Below are 24,597 nucleotides of genomic sequence, written 5' to 3' on the forward strand. Positions count from 1 at the left end.
GCAGCTTTTACTTGCGCTCGATATTCAATCAATCGCTTTAATCCCTTTGGTTGTCATGCCGCGTCTAAAGAAAGCACGGCGGCAGCGACAACCTGTTGACGTCGCGAGAACACCGACTGCCAGGTGTCTGACGTGGACGGGCCGACCCGCGTCACGCTCGGCTGGGCTGAGCGTGACGCTGACTGCTGCTGCTGCTGCTGCTGCTGCTGCTGCTGCTGCTGAACATCTCACAGAGTGACGTCTTGATTCCTGCGAGTCGCCTCTTTAAAATATCTGAGGCGGCTGCGAGTCAAATAAATATCAATAAGCGCGAGTTGGCAGCACCGGGGATCGGATGGTCTGTGTGTGTGTGTGTGTGTGTGTGTGTGTGTGTGTGTGTGTGTGTGTCTGCGTCTGCAAAAACTTTTGGCCATCGCTCTCTTGACACTCAAAAGAATGAGAAGAGATGATATTGATTTTTTTCTCTCTCTCTCTCTCTCACTCTTCTCCAGCAAGAGAAGAAATAACGGCTGTGTGGGAACCGTCTGCTTTATTACAGTCAACAGAGATAAGAGGAGAGGCTTCTGGGTTGGTTGTTTTTTTTTGTTTTTTTTTTTATGTGTCTCGGCGGCGGAGAGGTGGCCGTTTTTATAGGCCCAACCTTTAACCCGGTAAAGCCTGGCAGGCTTTAAGAAAAAAAAAAAAAGGAAAAGGAAAAGGAAAAGAAAAAGGAAAATGCGCTCCGAGAGTCAGAGGCTGCCTTTGAAAAGAGGGAGAGGGGGGGCTGGAACACGAGTGCATCACTCCTACACCGGCGTCGCTGAAGCTCATCGCTTTGCAAAGCGCTGCCGCCGCCGAGAGCCACTGATGATTATTTTCCACAGCTTAAGATGGGAAGGTTTCTTTCCTCCCAGCACCAAGGTCACTCTTGCACTGCCGCACTGCCGACCAAGCCACTAATTGGGCTGCAAACTCCACCATTGGGCTGCATTAAGACGACAATGATGATGATGATGATGATGATGATGATGATGATGATGCTTGAGATTGTGTATGACTATGATGGTGATGTTGATGTTGATGATGATGATGACGCTAAAAGTTCGAAGCGGTTCAGTTTTATTTGCTGTGTGATGCAGCTCCAATTAGAAAGTTAAAAAACATTGTTAGGTCACCATATTTTCAGGGAGTGGAACAATAAAATATTCTTCTAAGATGGGATGTGCGACGGCAGGTCGAGGCTGTTTCTCCACCTGTGGGGCCGCTCCACGGAATGGAATGAGAAGAGAATATAAACCTGAATGATAAATGAAAAAAAAACAACAGATAAAGTGGAAAGAGCGACACCGGGGCCGCGAGATCCGTCAGGAGATTAGATTTTAGGATGATTTGCGACTTTCTTATTTGCCTTTCTGATGTGTGACCGCACGAACGGTTGGGTCTGCTCGCCCCGTGTTTCCCTCGTCATGACTTTCGCTCCCATCAATCTCCGTCCTCGCCGGAGGAGCCCCGTCTTCATCTTTGTGTTCGTGTCACGAAAATAAAGGAGGCGACGGCGGCGAGAAGAAAACTGTTCTCTTCAAGAAAGACAGAGAGGCGCCGAACAAACAACAAAGGGGGAAAAAACAATCTCCAGTAATTGCCTTTGCCATCAGGCAGAGTGCAGGGGATTCAAAATGCACGGTGGGGGTTGGGGGGGGGGGGTGTCGGGGGAGGAGGGCACGCTGCCAACCAGTCAAGGACGCTGGAACCATCCAGCCTGCTGGGGGGGGGAGTGTGTGTGGAGCAGATCACGGCCAGCAAGAGGTGGATTTATTAGCAGGCGGACAAGACAAACAACAGACAACATTCTGAGCGCTAAAGATGCTAGCGCTAACGCCTGCGGTTCAACACGCAGCTCAGTTTATGAGTCAGGATCCGGTTGCAGTTCAGTTTTGTGACGCACAGAGAAATTAGGGGCAGCTGGCATCAACTGCCAGACTCTATGTGTTTGCGTTTGCCTGCAATCAGGTTGTAACTGATTTGTAAAATCAACCGAAACTGAAGTGAACTGTTAACTAGCAAGCATAACTCACAGAGCAAGCCGTGCGACCACAATTTCCACCCTAAAAAAAAAACCCCAAAACAAAACAAAACATAAAACCAAACAGACAGGAAGTAGCGGCGGCGTGACGGCCGCTCTAACGGACACGTGTAGCCATCACGCTGCCGCTCGCTAAACAATGAAGAGCCGAGAGACTCGGAGGCCGGCTCCGACCTTTTTCAAGGGGGAAAAGGTCGAGCGTGGCAGCGCATCGATCGAGGGCAGTTTATCCGTATCACAGCCTCGACAGCCCACGCCGGCTTCGCATAAAAACGCCCGTCTCAAAAGCCCCCACCGGGATTAGCCGCGCAAAGCCAGGAGGAGCGGCCGACGGAGACAACAAGGCCGACACCTTGTAAAACACCGACGCATATTTGATACCTCGCCGTCGGCCGACCTGGCAGTGGATTACAGCAGATGAACAGACTCCGCCTCCTCACGGCCCCGGCGCCGCTGTTTGCTGAGGGGACCGGCTGCAGCGCTAACACCATTAGCGACGTCTGCTTTATTTGCCCGAGCGCTGCTCGGCCGTTGCTCAATAGTGAAAGGTGGACATATTATATTGATTAGTTTGTTTCCATGGCGCCACATACATAATTCATCTGCTTTTTTTTTTCTTTCTTCCTGCCGGTGTCAACGCCGCGCAAGCTAGCAAGCAGCGAGGGGGTGGGCGGGCCTGCCCCGGCCGGCCGGCCATCCGTCAAAGTCAACACCTGCAATTACCACAAGTGCTATTGTGAAGCAAATGTCGCCCTCTGAAAGAGCTGCGACGCCTCCCAAGCCCAGAAGAAGAAGAAAAAGCAGCGGCGGCGGCGGCGGCAGGAGAAAGAACGACTGCGGAATCACGGCTCCCTGATGTCGGGGCTGCTTCATGAAAGGTTAAAACAGGGTCTGAGACCAGATCATGAAATAATTAAAAGCCGGACTTCATTAAAAAGACACAACGAGAGAGAGAAGGAAGAAGGGTTGTTTTTTTTAGGGGGGGCGTTGGGGGTTTGGGAGTGGGGGGAGGGGGGCGGGGGGGCATTGCCCATATCACCAGGGGGCCATAAACCCCTTGATGTTGAACAAGTGCGTGCGGACAAGAGTGCTTGGCTGCTGACCGACCGACCGACCGACGCCTGTGAAAGGCTCTCCAGCAATGATTCATAGAGATTGGTTAATCTTATCAGGGAATACCTGGACACAGCAGTAATAAACTGGAAATTGTCGAGTGAATCTCATATCGAATCGCAACCGTGGGGAAGCTAAAGCGCCGCTTCGGCTCCGAGCAAGGGAGCAGCGGCGGCGGCGGCGGCGGCGGCGGTGGAGGAGGGCGTCTGCAGACTGCTGCTGCCGCCTTATCAAGGCTATAAGCTATAATGTGACGGCGGTAATTAATTATGTAACAGTTCCTGGCGTTTAGTTTCTCACTCTTTCTCTCTCGCTCGCTCTCTACGGATCCCGCCGTCGGCTGGCAGGATTTGTGAAGAACGTTGGAGGGGGAAAAACAGAACGGATGTGAGCAAGAAGGGGGGGGGGGCGTTTCGTCTTTCTCGTCGGTCAGTCTGCAAAAAAGAAAAAGCAAAGAAGGGAGAGAGAGACAGAGAGAGAGAGAGAGAGAGAGAGAGAGAGACAGAGAGAGACAGAGACAGACAGAGAGAGAGAGAGAGACAGAGACAGACAGAGAGAGAGAGAGAGAGAGAGAGAGACAGAGACAGACAGAGAGAGAGAGAGAGAGAGAGAGAGACAGAGAGAGAGAGAGAGACAGAGACAGACAGAGAGAGAGAGAGAGAGAGAGAGAGAGACAGAGAGAGAAGGATGGTATCTTCTCTGTCATCTACACGGCTTATTTTGCCAAATGTCGAGCTGAGTGTTTGCCGGCGGAGGGTGAGATCATCACGGAAGACAGACAGCAGCCACTTCAATCACAGTCGTCGTAAAGTGGCGTTTTTGGACACTTGCTGTTTTCTGGAGTTGTTTTGTTTTTTTGTTTTGTTTTTCTTATCAGATGAGTAATCATGGCAAACTGTTCTGCTCGGTTTTAAAACAAAGCAACGATCTGAAAACGGCCTTTTAGAATTAGAATGTCTATTTATCCCACGTTGGGGTAGATTTACAAAATTACAGCAGCATGTAGCACAATTGAGAAAAAAATATGTGAATTGAAAAGAATCAAAAAAATAAGTAAAATAAACAATTTGTAAAGCAAGAAAGGAAGGAAAGATAAGCTATTTACATCTTTATGGACAGTCTTTTCAATGCTTTTATAAGCCGTTAACAGCAACTAGCCAACCATGGCGTCTCCAGCTGCAGCAGTAGAAACGCAGGTCTTGTTGGCAGGGGGGTAATTTCTCTTTCCTATCTGATTTGAAGTGTGAAACCGCTCCTGTGACCATGACGTTGCTTCTACACTCCTTTATTCTCTCGCGACAAGACGCCCAGAGAGCATGAAGGCTAACGGCTCATGTCGATTTCCCTTTTGTGTGTGTGTGGTTCTCTTTTTTTTTTTTTTTTTCACTTGGTATCATCATTATTATTATTGAAAGTCAATTCATATCACATTTCATCCTTGAGCTTTTTCTCGGGAGTTTCACCGCGACAATCGAAGGGGCAGGGAAAACATTCGCGAGCAGCATTTCGCTTTTCCTGGGCCGCAAAAGAGAAATACGGCGCTTTGATTGCAGTCGCCAGCCGACCGACGGGAGTCAATAGCCGATGTCAGATGTGATAGCTGGGAGTCGACTGCAGGTGAGTACCTGCCACCCGCAAAGCAAAGCGCAGCAGAGCCGCCGGCTCTCCGAGAAATAAGCAAAGCCATTTGAAAAGCAACAGAAAGATCATCCTAATATAGCCCTGTCATCATCTCCCCTGCGTGGTTGCCCCTCTACCCTCTCTTACCCCTCCCCCCCACCATCTCACCGCCACCGCCGCCAGGCTGCGGCCCCGCATAGCAAAGAGGACGCCACTCAACCGGCTCATCTTGAAAATCTATTTACCGCCACGCCGGGTTGCCGGAGGCGGAAATCTGACTCGCAAATTCAGCCTTTGCGAGTTTCCTCGTGTCGACGTCCTCCTATCAGATTGTTTTATACACACCTGAGTGGCTCTTAAGGGGGGGGGTGCAGGAGGGCAAGGGTGGGGGCGCACACCGGGCGGAACAGCCAGCCAGTCACAGTCAGTCAGTCGGCGAGCGGCAGATGGTGCTCCAGAGATAGTCAGAGTCTGAGAGCCGGACACACACAGGGCCGCAATCTTCTAAACCAGAGTCTTAAACAACCAGGTTCAGAATATATATAAATATATATACACACACTAATCCCACCAGAACACACCAGAACACTGTGTCTGTTGGCCGTCTGAGGAGATTCCAGAGATCTCGGGTCAGATATCGTGGGTGAAATCCTGGCCGAGAGAGTTTTTCTTTGCTTTTGCGACGCTTTAAACTCTTCAAGTCCTCACGGACCAGCTGCTGACTTTTGGTTGGAGACGGTACAATCAGTGCAACGCATCGCTTGGAGCCCAAGAAGTTCTCCTCATTGGGTTCGGTGAAATCGTTTCCTTTTTGTATCGAACCGCAACCGAATCAACAACAATTGTCTTGTCAAACAACTTTCCCCCCCATCGGGACAATAACAGTCTGTCTTATTGTCTCTATATCGTACCATCCTGTCAGCAAATGGGCCTTTGAACCAACATCCCAAAACCTAAAGTTTAAGACAAAAAAATGTAAAAGTATTTTCGATGTTAATGGACGGACGACGGCCAAGCGCTGATTGCCACTTCTGAGAAAGACATCCTGCCCATGGATTCCTCTTGCAGGCTGCGTCAGCTCTTAAATATGGATGTTTTGTCACGAGGAGAGATGAAAGGCCGTCTCGCCGTGGCAACTATAAACGCGGACAGAAACATCTCAGGGAACCAAAAGACCAGGGCAAAAATAAATATTACTCTTGCAAAAAAAAAAATTATAATTCCACAAATTTCCTTTTTTATTTCCCGGCACCGCAATTCAGAGACTTTTTCAACGCAGGTGATACAAAGTGGCTGCAATCATGCCCGTCCACATCCTCATCACACCAATATTAACTTAATGTGCCATTCTCCTTGCAGGGACCTGAGTCGGGGACATGCTAATCAGCACTTAACACAAAGTGCGTCTGAGGCTGATGGGGACCGTCACCGTTGTCTGCGACGTCTCTGCAGGTATTTGGCCATAAACGGAAAAATCTGTCCGACGGAAATGTGGAGAAGTTAATGGCTCAACAGAGTTATTAAAAAAAAAAAAAAGAAAAAAAAAGGGGGGGAGGGGGTTTGAACGTCTTCGCCGCAAATTCAAGGCCGTCCGCTGAATAATGGAGACGTTTCGCTCATTATCATGATTGTAGTGGCACTTGAGGGGAACTCGGGGGATCATGGAAACCTTTCGCGTTCCTTCATCTACCGGGTGTAAAGTAAGTGCTAAAAAAAAGGGAGAAAAAAATTCAATCAAGACTTGAGTGGCTGACTGCTCGTATTCGCACTTGGATTTTATCCCTGCACGGGGACACAGGGTTGAACCAGCGTTAGCATCTTTTTTGGTGTGACATGACATGAAGACGGATTAGAATCATCCCGCTCAGGATCAGCAGAAAGAATATCTTTATAAATAAATAAACAAATAAATAATTAGAAGCCGTGGGGTTTGAGGGAAACTATTTGGGATTCCGCACAAAGAAAAACATTCCGGCGTCAAGTTTCAAGAGTCGAAGGCTCATTAGTGCCAAGAGCCTGGACGATGTTGCTGCTGCAGTGGAACCCAGAGGGTCTGCTTCTAATCACCTTCCAAGATCCAGCTCCCAAAAAAAAAAGAAAAGAAAAGAAAAGAGCAGTTTGGGTGACAGCTGCACCTTCGAGGCCTTTAGCCGCGGAGAAGAGCCTCCGACCAGACAGTGGAAGGAAAACACGTGTGTGCGCAGCCAGACAGCTGCTTAACAGCTCTCGGGTCAAGATTTTGGTATTTGGTAGAGCAAGAACAAGATATTATTTCCCTATTTTGCTTATTAGCTATAAAAAATAAATTAATAAAAAAAAAAGTATAACAGTTATAACAATCAATGTTTCTCATTCAACGGTTGAATTTATTGAGGCAAGCGCAGCCTGAACTACCTGCGCAGGACAGGAAGGGGATCCATCTCAATTTTAAAAGAGCAACAGGAAGCGTGGCGGCCCCTAAGCTGCTCATACAAAAGGGCATCAAGTTGTGACATCAATCTCGAATCATCGTCGTCCGTCTATTTGAAAACCACCAGCTGCTAGCAGGCATTTTTTTTATCTTAATTTTAATTTTTTTGCGAGAAGGCAACTCGTCCTCAAAAGTCCCCGGCGCTTGGAGAACTGAGGGAGAGATTCTGCTGCCAAACCAGGAAGTACACTGAACCGTGGTCGTCGAGGTCAGTTACATCCTCCAGTCACACAGCAACAGAGGAGGGGGGGGGGTTTACATCTGTCCCAGCAGAGAACCCGCTGTAGCCTCTTACATAAAAGCTTTTTATTAAAATAATAATAATAATAATAATAATAATAATAATAATAATAATAAAAATTAAAAAAACGGGGGGGAAAGCGAGAGAGAAAAAACTATAGCTAGCATATGAAAGTGTGATTGTGACACCGACGAGGACCTGTCCGTCCTCTAATGCGTTCCCCGGCTGCTCCACCTCCGGGGCTGATTGTTCCATGGCGGCCCCTTCGCAGCGGTACTCGGCCCCCGCACGCTCCATTAAACCAAGGAAGGGGGGAGGGGGGGGGGGGGGGGGGGGGAGAGTAGAGAGGAGGGCGACCCGACCGGCGAAACCCCCGCCGGCTGACACAATTACGAGACTCCCGTCCCTCGTCCTCGCTCGTCTCACTCGCCACCCGTAAGCCCCCGACGTGGATGTAAACAACGGCGGAGCTGCGACCAATCGCTGCTTCCCGCCGCCGCTGTGGGATGATTCATTTCCAGGTCCCGGCTCCGTCCTCCGTCTACTTCAGACAGCCACCGAGAGTGACCCGCTGCAGTATTACTACAGTCAGTAGTACATGAATAAATAAAGGCGCTGGCCTGGACCTGCGCAGTGAGAGTCGCTCCTTTTATAGAAATGCAACTCGTCTCCGGACGACAAACGCCAGGAAGCATGACCGTCGAGGCGAAATGACAGAATTTGGGGATTTTACTTTTTTTTTTTTTCCTCCCCGCCTTCGGGTGGAAATCAGCTGGAGCTGCGCTTCATTGCCGACATGCTGGTAATATCCAGCCTGCAGCGGCTCCGCCATGCCGACGCTCTGAAACACAACCCTGGCAGACGCTGCGTTACAAAAATGAAAAAGAAAAAAAAAAAAGTAAAAGAAAATTGGGCTTTTTAACCTGAGAAAATGTTCGCTGCTGCAAAAGCCCATTCAGCCCCGAAATAAAATAACTGCAAGTGACTGAGGTGAGGTTTGGTTGTTGTTGTTTTCGTTGCAGGCTTTACAAATCTGCTCCTGATCAAGTTATGAAACTTTCACATAAAGTCAAATTACTTATTTTGTTGCCGTTTTCTCTATAAAGGCCCAGTGTGGAAGGTTTAGCAGCACCTAGTGGTAAGAAAGCGCACAGCCAGGGAAAAAATAATGATGATAAAAATAACAAATGATACTGGTAAATTATTACGATAAACACAGATGTGTTTATTAGTCATGTTTGTAGCGTCAATCGCATAATTAATTGCAACAATTAAACTGGCGTGTTGACGGAACCTGCCCTGCGGGTTCGACGTCACCCTGAAAACATTTTTCCATGGTCCTGTTCAGACCACCCCAGTGTCTCCCAACGCCTCGCTGGAGCTCACATCCTTTCTCATACCGGCTCTGATGTGAGGCTGAAAACAAAAAAACACAAAACCCAGAGAAAAGTTCAGGCACAAAGTCCTTCCGGCTGCTCCCTGCGGGGGGCGCCACTGCGGATGTTTGCTCCATTTTCACACAAAACTATTGACTCTCAGATAACCAAGATGTCTATATACGTACCGACGCACGTCTCCGCTCCATTTCATGCCGACACATTCTTCCGCCGACGCTATTTAAACATCAACCGGCTACAATTGCTCGGCTCCTCTCCTGCTCTTTAATTAGCGGAGGGTTTTTTTCTGCCTCCTTCGTTCTCCAAACACAATTTTAGCAGCGTTCGTCTACAGAGGAGAGGCCTAATCCCGGCTGTGAGCTGAAAAATATTCTCTAACGCGCCAAAGTGGCATCCAGTGGAGGAGAAACAAAATAAATAAATTATTTGATTGTCGTAATTATCTTTTAAACACACACACACACACAAATGGGCAATTCTTCCCTCTTTTTTTTTTTTTTTTTTAAAGCCTCCCGCTCGTTACCAAAGATCTGCCCTGGTGCAAAGAGCAGGAGAAGACGGGTTCGAGCGAGGAAAGAAAAAGCGTCTCGCGCATCACCTGAGGGAAATATAAAGGTTAATTCCGGCAAAACCTATTTCCACTCCTCGGAATAGAGCGCGGAGCACCAGCGATTATCTAACAGCCGGCGAGAGAGCGAGAAAAGAAAGAAAAACGGATTCATCCGAACCAGAACAGCAGCCGCAGATTCTCTCGTTTTGTTTATTTGGTTGTTTTTTCAAACCGCAAGGAGTCGAAGAAAGGGAAGAGAGGGCAGGGAGGAGGAGGAGAAGGGGGAGGAGGAAGAGGAGGAAGAAGGCCTCCAGTCAGCTCCAGCGGCGGGGCCTCGCTGACCCACATCCAGACTAAGTGGGGACGATATTAGCAAAGCAATTAAGGGAGCTGACAGCCGTCAGCCAGGGTCAGACTGACGGGGCCGCCTCCAACCAGTCAGTCAGTCAGACAGACAGTCAGACACCTCCCTCCCACCCGCTGTCTCTCCTCCAACTCAACTTGTAATGACTATTGATTTTTATTTCTTTTTTCTTTGCCCCCCCCGCCCCCCATAACCCACAACAACAGGACCCCCTTTTCAGCCGCTCTTGCTGCAAGATATGAAATAGAAACCGCATGAGGCTTTTTTATAGTGAGGTAGGAATGTGAGGAGGTGGGGGCTGGGAGGTGTAAGGATGTGAGGGGGGTGAGGTTCACAGGTTTGTGACCCTGTTGGCTCCTGGTTGGGGATGTGCTTGAAATCACTTGCGGCGCGAGGAAACGGAGGAGAGAGAGAGAGAGAGAGAGAGAGAGAGAGAGAAAAAAAACATAATTCCCCGGAGACGAGAGCGAAGTGGAATTTCTGACTGTGAAAAAGTTCCTCCATGTTTTTTGCCACGGGGATGAGAAAAATGATAATATTTGGGGGGGTGAAGCGAGGGAATCCAAACTTTCCTCCCTCTCTTCCTCCGTCTCACGCGATAAAAATGGAGACGCGGAATCCGACTTCCGCCGCCAAAGAAATTCTTTAAAGCAAATTGTGGAGCGCGAGTCGCGCGTTGAGCGTATCCGCAGATTCTAATTTGTTGGTTCATTTCCCTCCCTCCTCTCCCCTCCCCTCCTCTCTACCTCCACTCCCTCCTTCTGCTTCCTATCTCCATCAGATATTTCCCTGCATAATCTCACCGCCGAGTGCAGTGCTTAATATGCTTCACAATGCCTAGTGCCGGAAGAATGGTGAGTGAGTGACTGAGTGAGTGAGCGAGCGAGCGGCTCCTTTTATTGGAGCGATTCTAAAAAAAAAATTCCTTGTACCAAACAACGTTAAACACGGAAGTTAAACAAACGTGCCAACGCCGGCTGAGAAGCCGCATTATTCTCGGCTCGGTTTGTTAGTGGGAACACCGAGGCGACATCGGAATGAAAAATACATTCAAAGAGATTTTAACCAGTTGTCAACATTTACAGTAAGAACAGAAGTGTCTATATCAAGAGGAAAAGATGCTAGCTAGCTTAGCTCTGGATCAGCCAGACAGGCTAAGCTCATCCGAAATCCTTCGAGTCATCGGTGATTACGCAAAAAAAAAAAAATATCGCCACTAGGGGTCATAGTTGAACACTACACGTCCTTCAAGCAAGCCAGGATATAGAAGGTATATTAGCAATCACCAATATGTCAGGTGATGTGGTTATTATGGCGTACAGCAAATCCCAGTTAGCGTTTAGCAGGCTAGTGTCAAAATCGTCCGTTATCATTCCATTACTGTTTTTCCAAATGCACTAAAACTGCGTTTAGCTATTTTCAATATTCACATTCGAAGTTCATTTGTTCAAGCTTTCAGAAGAAGCTTTATTGACAAGCGGCAGAGAGCAAAAAGGCCCTTCTCTCCACACGTCCGCTAGGTTTTCAGCTCAACAGTGCAGCCACGGCAGCGGCGCATTAACTGCGACCTCTGGCAAACGATTTATCTCTCGAGTAAGAGTTGGAATGCGGCCGCTTTAGGGTTGATCCCGCCCCCCCAGTCGTGGAACGTGGACAAAGCTGCCCAACAGCACACGAAGCTCGACAACGGGGGGGAAAAAGTGCTTCTGAAAACACTACATAAAAAAAAACGGGGTGATTATGGGAAATCTCATGGCCCATATCGTGATACGGCCCCCTCCACCCCCCGCCACAAAAAAACCCCTCACATCCAAATCACATTTGCAGCAATTAAAGGTGACGGCGCCGCTTACATCGGCGGGCTCGCTCAGCCGTGGAAAAAGTCGGAGGGGAGAGAATTTTCTTTTTTTTTTTTTTAAAACTGCACAGTGTGCATCCCTCCCCTCCGTGTCGAGCCGACCGCCGATCAGCACGGCTCCGTCTGCTCGGGCCTCATTCATCCCGGCTGGTGGGGTTTCCAACCACGGAGAGCAGACGGCCAAGCGGAGCGAAGTGCGGGGGAGAAAGAAGAGAAAAAGCGGCGAGGAGGAAGCAGCAGGTCGCAGCCTGATTGACAGCAGCATCAGCGTGTTGCCGCCCAGCGCGTGTTTTTAAGCAGCCTCCGTGGGCGGCCTCGTCAAAAGTTGCGCAAACTGCAAAAAAAAAAAGACACGAAAAAGAAAGAAAAAACCCCAAGAGCTCGTGTTCACGTCGGCTTTATTTTCTGCGGAAGGTCAGCGTGCACACGCACACACGGAGAGAGAAGAAGGGAAGAGCTCGTTCTTCTTCAGCTCCTTTTGAGTTTCCCTCAGCTCGCACATCCGACACGAATCTCCGCTTCGTTTTTTTTTTTTTTTTTTTTCTTTTTTGGAGAAATCAATCGGACAAAGCAGCACCGCTCGGCCCAGCCGACAAACCACTTCTCGCCTTCAAAGAGGAGGAAATCATACAGCGCAGGAATTTACAGAGGCTGCCCTATAGAACGCCCCGACATGTGCACTACACATGTGACCGGCCCGTAAAAATTGCACACGAGGGTCGTTTAAAAAGTTCTTTTAAAAAAAAAAAAAAAAGCCTCGTGTGAGCGGCAGATGCGCAGCTGGCGGCTCAGAGATAGCCAGGAGGGGAAAACGTGAGAGGCGAAAGTGAAAAAAAATGAAGAACCGATATTTTCTTTTTCCTGCTCAACATTCAAGTGCACTCGAGCGTTGATGCGCAACTAGGAAAAGAAAACAGTAATCTCTGCTCGCAGGCAGCGACCCCTCATCTTCTCAGCAACGTCATTTTTACGACGACAACAAACAAATGAAATTCTACAAAAGTATCAGCGGGTGAAAGGACTGAGTGGGGAGAAAAAGCAAGAATAGGGAGAAGTTCATTTCTACGGTGAGAATGCCGTTCGGTTTTGGTGCCCTCGTCCAAAACTCGCCCCAGACACATGGACTCAGGGTTCACTGCGACCTCAGTCACAGTGCGGCTCCACCGTGGAAAATGTCATAAAACACCAAATGCACTCAGCAGACGGCCGTTAAGGCTCGTATCAACATCAGGAAGGCATGTAAAGGGAAAAAATGTATGTATATATACTGTATACATATATATATATATATATATATATATATATATATATGCATATATATACTATACATATATATATATATATATATATATACACATACTCACACATATACAGTATATATTTTTTATATTCATATATATATACACACATATATACACACATACATATATACCTACACACATACATACATATACTCATATATATATATGCAGATGCAATCAATGGAGAGTACATTTCTGGCGTGCAGCTTTTGACTGCTTCGGAATTCTTTGATAAGGGGGACGGGGGGAAAAATTAATTTCAGTCAGGGAACATTCGGTTCCTTTCAGAGCTCAGGGTTCATAAAGGAGCGCTCACATCGGGCCGTGGAAATGACTTCTTTTCAAGTCCATCTGACAGCGGCACCAACCGACCGACCGACCGACCGACCGACCTCACAAAGTCACCCTCACTGGACAGGAAGCAGCTACGGAAGAGGGATGGAAAAAAACTCCCAAATGTTTCCTCTAAAAGTTCCGTCTGCCACACGGAGACGAGAAAAAAAAACAACTGGTCTTTAATCTGAAGCGTGCATGTTAAATAATGTATCGTGTGGGCCGCCTTTAGGCAGTTTAAGCAACATAACAGAATACGTTGTAATGTTGAGAGAGGATTAAATTACCTTGAACTCGGCGGCCGAGCAGCAGCAGCAGCAGCAGCAGCAGCAGCAGCAGCTCGGCCCCTCAGCCAAGACATCGGAGTGAAAGCGGACACCTCGGCATCATCGGCGACGGGCGACGGGCGGCTGAGCGCTGATGTATGGAGGTCGCGGCGATGTTGCCTCTCAGCGAGCCGGCGCGCAGACACCCGGTACAAAAATCAATACAGCATCGCTCGCATGAGAGGGCGCCGGTGGCGGCCAGGCGACGCTCAGGTGGAGGCGCTCCTTAAATAAGAAGGCTGACATGACAGCAGGAGATGTTTGGCCGCCCGAATAAACTGGAACTGAGGATCATCGGCCGACGGCTGTCGGAGGAGGAGGAGGAGGAAGAGGAGGAGGAGAAGTATGGGTGGTGGGGAGAAGACAAGGCCGTAGCTGATGGGATGGATGGATAGCTGGATGGATGGATGGATGGATGAAGGATTCCGGCTTGACTGATGGATGGATGGATGGATGGATGGATGGATGGATTGACGGATGATTCCGGCTTGACTGATGGATGGATGGATGGATGGATGATGGATGGCTGAAGGATGGATGGATGATTCCGGCTTGACTGATGGATGGATGGATGGATGGATGGACTAGTAGACAGAGGGACGGATGTTTCAAACTATTCTACACCTTCACTACACCTCTGGTCATTCTTATCCAATCATGTTTCAGGAAGACACTTAAACATGGGAGGGCTGCTATCGACACGTACTTGTCATTGGCTGATGTGCTTTCAATATGACGTACCTGAACAAACAGCTTAGTTGTAACGATAAACAAGTTTTAGCTAGAATTTTTAGTTTTGCAGCACTGTCTGGGTTTGTTCTTTTATTTTTTTTTTTTAAAAACATTTTTGTGGGTGGGGGGGCTTCCAAAAAATATTGTTTCTGTGATTTTTGTAACATCTGACTGAGAAATGTGATTCATTTTCAATGCAGAAAAAAAGAAAAAAAGAGACACAGCTCACGGATCCGTCAATCGACCACAACTGGGGGGGGTTTGGATGAAAAAACAAAGCTGCTTGATATCTATTTTTTTTTTGGTTCGTCTTACTTTTTTCATACTTGGTGTCGTACTTTGAAACTGTCTTCGTCAGTTCACCTGCTCTGAACTTTGACAAACTTTTTAATCACACCCTCACAATACCATTGCAATGCATTCAATTTTCAATTGAATGCATGACAGTAATTATGACTAATGATACGACTGCTCGTGAATCCATCCACAGTCCCTGTGCTCAACTGTGAGTCTTCCAACTCGTCTCTGCGTCGTCGTTGAGAAAAAAAAAAATTGAACTCAGCTTCGTTCTTCTTTGTCCCTGAAGGCGCTTCACAAAAAAAAAAAAGGGAAAAATAGGATGACACTTGTTGAAAGTGGCGGCGTGTCCCATTCACAATTCACACGCATTAGTCTCAATGGCGCTGCTGGAAGCAACCCCTCCCCCCCCCCCCCGACCAGCCACAACCCCCTGCTGCGTGTTGTGCGTCTGTCTCTCGGTGTTTCCACGCTCCTCCGGCCGAGGGGCCGGCGTCTTAATCACTGTAATCATGTGCGCGTGCACACACACACACACACACACACTTGCTGTCGATCATGTGACAGGAACAGGGGCAGGTAGAGCAGCGAGCGCCCGCTGTGCCGCGCCGGCCCCCCTTGTTTACGCACGTGCATCTTGCGTTCCGCCTATTGTCGTTACAATGGGGACCACCCCTAACCCCCCCCACACCAGACATCCCGCTCAAGGGTGGGTGGTGGCGGTGGGAGGGGGGGGGGGAGCTTGGCGGAAGAAGAAGAAAAAAAAGAGAGTAGAAAAGCAGGGAAGGCCATTTTTAACATCAAGGAGGAGGATGGAGGTGTGTGTGTGTGTGTGAGGGGGGGGGTGACCTTGCTTCCAACCCCACCCCCTACCCCCCACAAGCCCCACCCCCTTCCTGCTGACCCCATTGTTTTCTCTCCGCAGCCGTGAGAACATCAGACATGCGGCCCGCGGCGTCGGCGGGGTCAAAGGTCGCATCATTAGCGACACAAGGCCTTTTTCTTCTCTCCCCGCATGCGGAACACACGGTAACCTTCCACCTGAAGCAGCGAGCTGATTGGTCGGCTGGAGTGGGTTTTTTTTTTTTTCCCCTCCGTCAGCAGGTGGACGCTCCCTTTGGTCTTTACAGGGAGGGGTGGAGGTGGAGGGGTGGAGGTGGAGGGGAGGGCGGAGCCAGTGCGATTAACGCGAAACAAGGACTATTTGATTGGAAAAGAAATTTTTAAAAAAAGCCGGAGACGACAGGCCAGGTGGAGGCGGCGTGTGTGTGTGTGTGTTTGTGTGTGTGCATGTGCGTGCTCGCACAGGCGCGGCTTTAATTACGCGCCGCCGTCTTCTTCTTCTTGGACCGTGCCTAATGGATCCTCGAAAATGCAAAACCACACAGGGACGTATTTTCCCGCAGCTCCCAAGCCGTCGCAGCCGGCACGACGCAGCAGTATGCGCCAACAGATGCGACTCTTTTCGGCTTTTTTTCTACACAACCGGCGCATAGAAAGCAAGCTAATAAGCTAACAGCAGGACGGTAGCTCACTTCCTTGTGAAAAGTCTTTGTGTCTTGTGAACACATTAATATTAATATTTCCGTATTTCCGTATTTCTGTTTTTTGTGAGCGTTCGGAGACGAGCTGAACTTCAAATCTAGCTTTTCACTTTGTGACTTTCGTGTGGATCGACGCTCGAGCGTCCACGCTTAAAAGAGTGGGCGTGTCCATTTCAGGGATTCATCCTCGTGTCAGCCAGCTCGTTTTTTTAGCTCCGCACAGGTTACAGAAGAGGAAGCAAAGCGTCACTTGTGGAGCTATCACATGAGACTCTTAGCGCCTGAAGTTTTTCTTTCAAAAAAAAGAAAAGAAACGAAATTCGAAGTGGCGATGGCGCCTTCGGCTACGTCGCTACTCGCTTTTAATTCCAGGTGACAAAGATTTATTCCGAAACAAAGATCGACCGTTTAATTAAAAAAAAAAAAGAGAGCGAGAGAGAGAGTCGCAATCGCTGTGAATAGCCGGCAGCCACTCCATTACACGTGGCTGCACCCTGACCTCCCCCTCCAGTCAGTCGCTAAAATGCTAATTTTTAAGGTTTTTTTTTTTAGTTTTTTTTGTCCAGCGCAGTCGTACCAAGCTGCTGCTGCACCGCTTAGTATTCTAGCCGAGCGCGAGGAGCCACTACGTCGTAATTTAGCGAAGTCTTTAACGGGTGAGATGTGGCTTTCTTCCTCATTAGGTGCAGCAGAGCCCCCCCCCCCCCCCCAAGGCTCTTCTTCTTCTCCTTCTTCTTCTTCTTCTTCTTCTTCTTCTCTTCTCTCTCTCCTGGGTTCCAGGCTCAGGTGAGGCTCTCGGCCTGCTGGCACGAGTGTCTTCCTCCTCGCAGAAGCTTGTCATCCGTCATTACCGACGGAGGCCTTGAGGATGATTTCGGCAGACAGCTCCGGCCCGACGTCTCCTTTGAGGGGTTGGGGGGGGGGGATCGGGGGGAGGGAATGGGGGGGAAGGGGTTGGGCCTCGGGACGCAAACAGCGCAGCGGCGGGTAAACAAGGCCGACGATGACCATCGCTTCTCCGGGTGTTGTGGCGGGGAAAAAAATGGAAAAACAGGAAAAGGCTCCGGGAGAGATCGGCTTTGTTTGATCATCCTGGTTTTTGTTGTGGTTGTTGTTTGTCTGTTTGTCTGTTTGTTAGTGCCCCCCCCCCCCACACCCACTGCCTCGCAACACGTAAAAGATGAAGGTACCTGTTGTCGAGCCTCGCTGTGATGTTTTGGCGAGATAGCAACAGCGCAAGTGTGCTACAAACAAAGTCGGGATCATACGAAAAAAAACAAAACAAAAGAAAAAAAATCCATGTTTGGCTTTGTGGGGACGGGACGACCAGAATCAAAATATATATATATATATTTATTCTGAAGGAATGTTTGCAAAGACAGTCATTTGAAAAGTTTTCAAGGGTTTTCGGTGGAAACTTTGTGGAAATGAACAGAAACTAAAGTAGCTTCTGAAAATCAAATCCGTTTCAGTTTGCGTCGAGCCAAACGACTTCTCTCGCTTTCAGACATTCAAATAAAAACGTTGCCACACTTAGCTAAACTTTTGTGCAAGTTTTGGTGCTTTGAATGCAGGGAAGATCGTTGGAGCGAGGAGAGTCAACCATCAGCAAACCACTCACTGGGAGCACATTATGGCTACACGGAGACAGATGGTGACACATTATGGCCGGCGGGCGAGCGCAGGCCATTAGATACTCCCAGAGATGATTCACACCAACAGGGGAGGAAGGCGGCTGCAGAGCAGGAGCGTCAAGAAGTCAACTCTTCTCCCCGCAACACCTCGAGATTCCAGTGAAATTTCACAGAAAGCAGAATGTAACGGCCCAAAGTCTTTGTCCCAATCCAGGGGTGTGACTGTCGAGATAATTTCTTCAAATTCGGCAGGCCGGATTGAAAAGCTGAGCAGGCTGTACGCGGTATGGTAGTTTGCCCGTGCCTGTTCCCATCAACCAGAAGTCAAAAATTACACTTTGAATGCTGGTGGGACAAGTTTGTAGTCACGCTCGACAGAAAATCAACTCAACACAACTTTGTCATCCAGCCACATCAGGTATGCAAATGGTGTAGCCGATGTTCAATCAGCCCTGTTAAAAGTCTGGATTAAAAGCTCAGTAGGCAGAGGCACGTCTCTTAAACACGCAGAAACAGGTGCAATATTAAGCGATAAAATCATCATGAAGAACATAAAAAATAAAGTTTAAATCCGACACTCGTTTGCCAAGATTCAATCAAAGTTTTTTTCTTTTGGGGGGGGGGGGGAAGCGGCAGAAATTTCTGTTTTGCGCAGCTTCGTGCCGCGACGGCGAGAGGCTGCTGGTCCAGCCGAGAAGCAGCGGAGGCCGGTAAGCGGCCTTTGTTTGGAGCTCGCCGGGTTCTCATCAAATCAGACGGCGTGAGCAGATTCGGATTTGCCACATCAATTTGCGATTGAACGCGGCAAAGAGGCGAGCCTGCGGTGAGCAAACAATGGCGCTTTGGCGAGCCCCGTCGCTTCACTTAAACACATGTTGTGCAAAAAATTAAAAATACAAAAAAAAAATAAACAGACCGGCCGGCGGAAATCTGCACAGCGGCAAAACTGCCTGCCGTGTCGTCACAATGAAAAGAAGTTGGACAAAAAACAAAAACGTACACGGGAAATGTTGCCGACGCGTAGCAATAAAGACGCTCAGTTTTTCCAGTCTAATCTGGTCATTGCGGTCTAAAATCTGGAGCATCCAAATCTTTGCAAAACTCAAAGCCAAAATATTTTTTCTTTGCGTTTGAGCACTGTCGGAACAATCAAATCAGATGATAGAAAAGTGACTTTTTTTTTTTTAAATCAGCAACTGTCCTTCTTAAAAGTCACTTTAATTCCTCGTCCAATCCCGATACTCAGGCCACGCGATTTCATCAGTCAAAACAACACTTAAGAATTAAAATATTTTAGCACCACTTATGAGCGGCTAGCTTGACAAGCCTTTGCTTGTAACAGCTACCGCACAAGGAAGGCCACGCTAGCCCAACAACCTATGGCTTAGTCTAGGCTAAGCTAGCGCTAAAAATCCAATGTTCCGCTTCAAAAAAAAAAAAAAAGGGACAGACAGCCTAGCGAGTCCGCAAGCGTTGCCGTGAGCTTTTAATGCTGGAGGTGCGTCCGACAGATCTGAGAGACGCAAAAATCACTTAGCACCTGGCGCGCCGCAGCGAGTGGCCAATCCAAAGAACACACACACACACACACACACACGCACACACACACACACACGCACACACGCACACACGCACACGTCCATCCGGCCGCCTCGCTCTGCGATCAAAAGGCAGAGCGCCGTCCTAATCAGTCGTCGCAGCGGGGTCGCCCCATTAATTCAATTTGATTTCACGGACGCTGAGCCAGAACTCTCGGACCCCTCGGACAACCTCAGCGCATTCCTGGGCTCCCGCCGTCCAGGAGTAATCCCGTCCACCGGTGGATCACCGGCGAAATCTCGAAACACAGACAAACAGCTCGGCGGCTCGGAGGAGTCGAGTCGAATTAACGACGCCGTGCATCAAATATTTCCAGACCATCAACTTCGCTGCTAAACCAGGCCAGCGTAAAGGCAGCGGAACCCCCGCTAGGGAGCTCCACTACTTAAAAATCTGGGGATTTATTTTTTATTATAAAATGAGGTCATATCAAATTCAAAACTATATATATATATATATTTTTTTTTAAAAAAGGGACCAGGATTAATTATTTCAGACCAGCATGACAGTGTCACAAGGCATCATTTTAAGGGAGGGGGGGGGGCAAAAAAAAGAAAGAAAAAAATACAAAGAAAAAGAAAAAAGAAAAAAGTGAAGATTATGGAGGACACATTTTATTACGCCGCTCACTCGCGAGCAGGCGAGCGCAGTGTGTGGCTCGTCTGTTGCATAATAAAATGATTACCGGGACACACGAGATAATGAGCTTTTCATATCTCACCGTACCTTTGGTCTCCAGCGGACGGGGATGCTCATCACAGATAAATGAGATCTTTTGAGTCGCGCCGGCTGCACCTGCGGAGACAATAACGGGCGGGTGAGTATTTTCTTTTTTTCCCATTTTTTTTTTTTTTTTTTTACTATTATTTCATCTTTTTTTTTTTTTCTTCTTTTTTTTGGGCCCCCGAAAAAGCAAAAATGAGAAAAAGGTTCATAAATCTGCCTCCAATATCCTCCCTGATGCCATCTGTTTGGAAAGAAGAGGGGGAAAAAAATGGACGATAAAGAGGAGCGGCTGCGTCTTTAAGGCCGACTGCAGGAGAAAGCCGCTGGAGTGAGCAACTCCGGAGACGAGACTAATGACTCCGCCCAGAGGAACTGTGTGTTACTCTCCATGTGTCCGGTGGGAAAATAAAGGGTCGTTGCACTAATTTAGCGGCGGATAAGGTCAGAGCTGAAGCATATGGCTCCAGCTGGGGAGGATGAGACGCAGATTAATAAAAAACGAAAATTACCACGTTCACTCCCCGGGCCGAGCTGCAGGCTGCAGGACGGCGACACAGGAGGAGGAGGAGGAGGAGGAGGAGGAGAGTTGGTTGGTGGGTTTTTTTTTTTTTTTTTTTTGTTCTGGCACGAGGAGAGAAACACTTCAAAGACCCTCATTGTCAGCGGCGACAACGGCGCTGGTGTTGGTTAAAAGAAGAAGAAGGGGGAAAAAAAACCACAGACGTCAGCTGACGACTCGGCGGTGGCAGCCTTTGGAAGTCACCGCGTCTCTCGCTCTGTGTGTGTGTGTGTGTGTGTGTGTGTGTGTGTCCCTGTTAAAGGAGTCTCTGCTCCTGTTAAGAATAAGAGACGACAAGGGCATTCTGGTTTTCTGGGAGGGGGGCGTGGGGGGGCACAAGCAAGAGTGGAAAGAAAAGTGGAAAGAAAAGAAAGCTAAAAAAAAAAATAATAAGCAGAACGCAGCAGAAATCCTTTATAAGTTAAAATTACGATTTTCAGACTTTTGTGTCTGAAAATCGTTTTCCTCCCGGAAAATGACTGACGACGACGACGTCCCGGTATTTTTTTTTTCTCTCTCTTTATTGCAACGTACAAATATTATTCCTAAACCCGGGATTGAGGCTCAACCCTGAAAATCCACAGAGCGAAACACCGCTGTGTGAGGCCGACGGCTGTACAGCAACCGTGTCACTGCTGCAATTTATTTTTCGTTGCGAGTCCTCGTATGCGAAAATTCACAGACGCGAACGTACGACATCCACCAACTGTTGAAAGTCCTCCTAGAAACATTTTTTCCCCCACCGAACTGCAAGCCACTGAGGTTGATTCGAGGAGAACAAAAGCAAAAAAAATAAATAAATAAATAAAATCCACCAGCCGCTTCCACCAGAACAGGCGCTCCGAAAATAAATCTGGAATAATAAAAAGCAGAAATCTCACTTTAGCAGGAAGGAATTGACAAGTCGGCCGGCGGAGCCGCAGAGGAGGAGGAGGAAACGCAAAAATGTGAACGTTACCGCGGCTCGTTTATCACATTTTGCTGACTCGGCTCCCGATAAATCAAATCGCATTTTGTGGTCTGCAGGAAAGGGGGGAAAAAAACAAAAACGAATTTGACTGCATTTTTTTCTCTACTCGAACATAGAAAACAAGGACGAATGAGGGCTCGTTTCTTTGTTCCCTGAAGAAAAAGTCAGAAAATATATTTTGATGATGGTTGCAAGAATGGGGAAACGGCTGCCGGGGTCGAGCGCGAGCGGGCGAGGGGGGGAAAAGCCGCAGCTCGTCGTCTCGTGGTTGAAATGTCAAAAATTGTCTGGCGAAAGAAAAATTGCAAACCTTAAAAAAAAAACAAATAGCAAAATAGTCTCAGCGCACCGCAGTGATCGACTCTTAGATTAGTGCGAAAACAGAGGAAAAAATATTTTGACTCTGGTGTGAGAAAAAAAAAAAACTGAACGAAAGAAATTCATTCAAATGTACTTTTTCAGACGAAAATGAGAGGAAACCCTGCCGGGGGGGGGGGGTAATTTACTTTGCCATGAAATTAAAGATGTTTTCCATTAACTCGGCACAAAGCAAAAATCATTAGCTACCTCATTGGCTCCCTATAGATTCATATTGCGTTTCCTCTCCCTCCAGTTAACTTGCACATCCATAATGACACAAACGCTCAATTTGGGTCTTGAAAAAAAACAAAAAAACTCAAATGACATTAATGAGAAAATGTAAGCGGAGTAGATAATGCGGAGGACAAACATTGGCTAATATGTGATGCATAATGCCTAAAACTGAAGGAAAAAGAACACAGTCGGAATGAATTAGCAAGAATAGATCATTTAATTTTGCGTGCGCGCTTTGCAGCATTAAAGGCCCAGTTGTTGCTCAGCTCGTCAAACAGATGTTGGGGATCACGTGGAGCGATGAATTCACACGTTCAGCGTCAGCAAACTGTATTCCTTTCACTTTTCTCTTTCAAACACGCAATCTCCATCAAGAGTCTTTTATTTCCCTGCACGGCGGTTGATTTTCTGAGCTTTTTCGCCCGGCGACTAAACGCGAGCAGCCGACCAATCACGTCGGGAGAAAAGGAGGGAGGCGGTCACGATAGCAGCCGCACAAGACGTGAGTCACATTTCCAAGGCAATCAGCGGAAAAACTAAAAAAGTCGCCTCAAGACCGACATTACACAAATACAAAAAAAAAGAGGGAAATATTAAACAAATAAATAAATAAAAGAGACCTTGCAATACATCATCTGGGTAATTATCAATTGATTGAAGGAGCTAGCCGGCTGTGAAAAGCACTTGGAAGCATGATACATCCATTTTAATGGAATTTCTTAATCAGAGAGCTTAGCAATCAGCGGAGACCAATTAGGGCCTGAGAGATAGGGAGACCCGCCCATTAATAATCAACCTCAGCTGCCATCGCATCGCCTCCCACAGACTGAGAGGTAGATTTTATTCTATTTTTTTCAAAGAGGTCCGGTTTTCCGTTACCAGGGGGAGATTCAATACCGCCGGCCAGAAGGGTAAGCAGAAAAGAGTGTCCGGTTGTTTTTTACCGGCTAATTGTGCCGGCCAGACCACCGAACGCCGGCTATTGGCTGGGTTGCCTCGAGGCGTCGGGCTTCAAATGAAAAAAACATTTCCTCCGACAACCGGAAGTGAAGCGGCGTCTGCCGGGAGCTAGCGGACACTCGCTAACGGCCAGAAAATTAAAAAAAAACATCGGTCCTGGAAGGAGATAAAGAAATGACCTGGAATAAATAACTATCTAAATAAATGAATGTTTTAACGGTGACCAACAGGTGGTGACGAAAGCTACCCGCGCACCTTTAGCTCTTGTTAGCGCCACCGTTCTCGGGGGGGGGGGGGGTTTAAATCTGCAGCTCTTTGAAGACGCAGGAGGGCAGTTGGAGACATGCAGGCAGAGCCGCCAAGTGTTATCACCCTTCATGTGCGTCCAAGCCGGGGCTATTTTGACTTAACGCTCGTTAATTTGCTTGGCCACGGACGGCGGCGCCCCCTTTTAAGCCGGGCCAACAAGTCGGCGACGCGAGGAGACGCTGGAAAAAGGCGGCGCTTTGTGCATCCGAGTCTTTATCGACACCGGCCACCGAGAGGCCCGCTTTGATATCAGGGCGAGTCGACGACACACACAAGTTATTTATTTATTTTATTTTGTTTTACTTCTCATACACGCGCACACTTCTGAACAGCAGGTGAACACCTTTGCAGTCAGCAAATAAAAGCCTGTTTTCAGAAGATTATGCGCTGCCAGATGTCATCTGCTAATTACAAAATACAATAAATGACCCCGGTCACTGGCCTGCACTGAGAAAAAAATAGAAAAAATAAATATATATATGGTGCCAGCACAAATTAAAGCATGCAGCACAGCATTAGCTGGCTGGGATGCAGCCAAAAGTCTAGCAAGTCTGGGGAGCTCATCCGCTACGCGTTAGAATGCGGCGCAGGCTAACAGGTTCGTTAATGGGGATTTATTCACCGCACACGTCACATCTCACGAGCGTGAGCACGTGTTTTTTTTGGTTTTTTTCCCCTAAAAAAAAAAAACGCGCCCGGCGCTCGCCATCAAATCAGGCCCTGAAGCTGCAATGCGAAGAACAGGCAGAGTTCTAAAAATAAGAGTGAAGGCAGGAGACGGCGAGCAGGGCGAACAGAAGCCGTCACTGATGTGTCGTTCTGCGCACGGTGAGAAAGGGACGAGTTGGAGAGCCGGCTCGAAATCAAATGTTTTCTGATCATTTGCATAATTTGTTCCTTGGCGCTGGGAAAAACCGTTCTCGGAGAGCGGACGCGGCCAGAATTTTGGTTTGGACGCTGTGGAAATGTGGACACTTAAAAAAAAAGACTAGTTTTGAAGGAGTAGCAGGTTGGGAATCAATCACACGCGCACACAAT

General features: G+C 48.0%; 1 protein-coding gene across 3 annotated transcripts in view; it reads right to left on the reverse strand.

Moving 5' to 3' along the window:
* Window positions 1-24,597, reverse strand: part of klhl29 (kelch like family member 29) — a 216,111-nt gene that overhangs the window by 182,783 nt on the left and 8,731 nt on the right. For 2 of the 3 annotated variants that reach the window (XM_076044721.1, XM_076044722.1), the window contains exon 2: window positions 20,168-20,236. The exons of the other annotated variant lie outside the window; for it this stretch is intronic. The gene's annotated coding sequence lies outside the window, so the exon portion shown is untranslated. The remainder of the gene's footprint in view (window positions 1-20,167; window positions 20,237-24,597) is intronic. 3 annotated transcript variants of the gene reach the window in all.

This window comes from Nelusetta ayraudi, unplaced genomic scaffold (genome assembly GCF_046127955.1).
Source record: "Nelusetta ayraudi isolate G7.1 ecotype Tasmania unplaced genomic scaffold, CSIRO-AGI_Nayr_v1 ptg000082l, whole genome shotgun sequence".
Classification (NCBI taxonomy): Eukaryota; Metazoa; Chordata; class Actinopteri; order Tetraodontiformes; family Monacanthidae; genus Nelusetta; species Nelusetta ayraudi.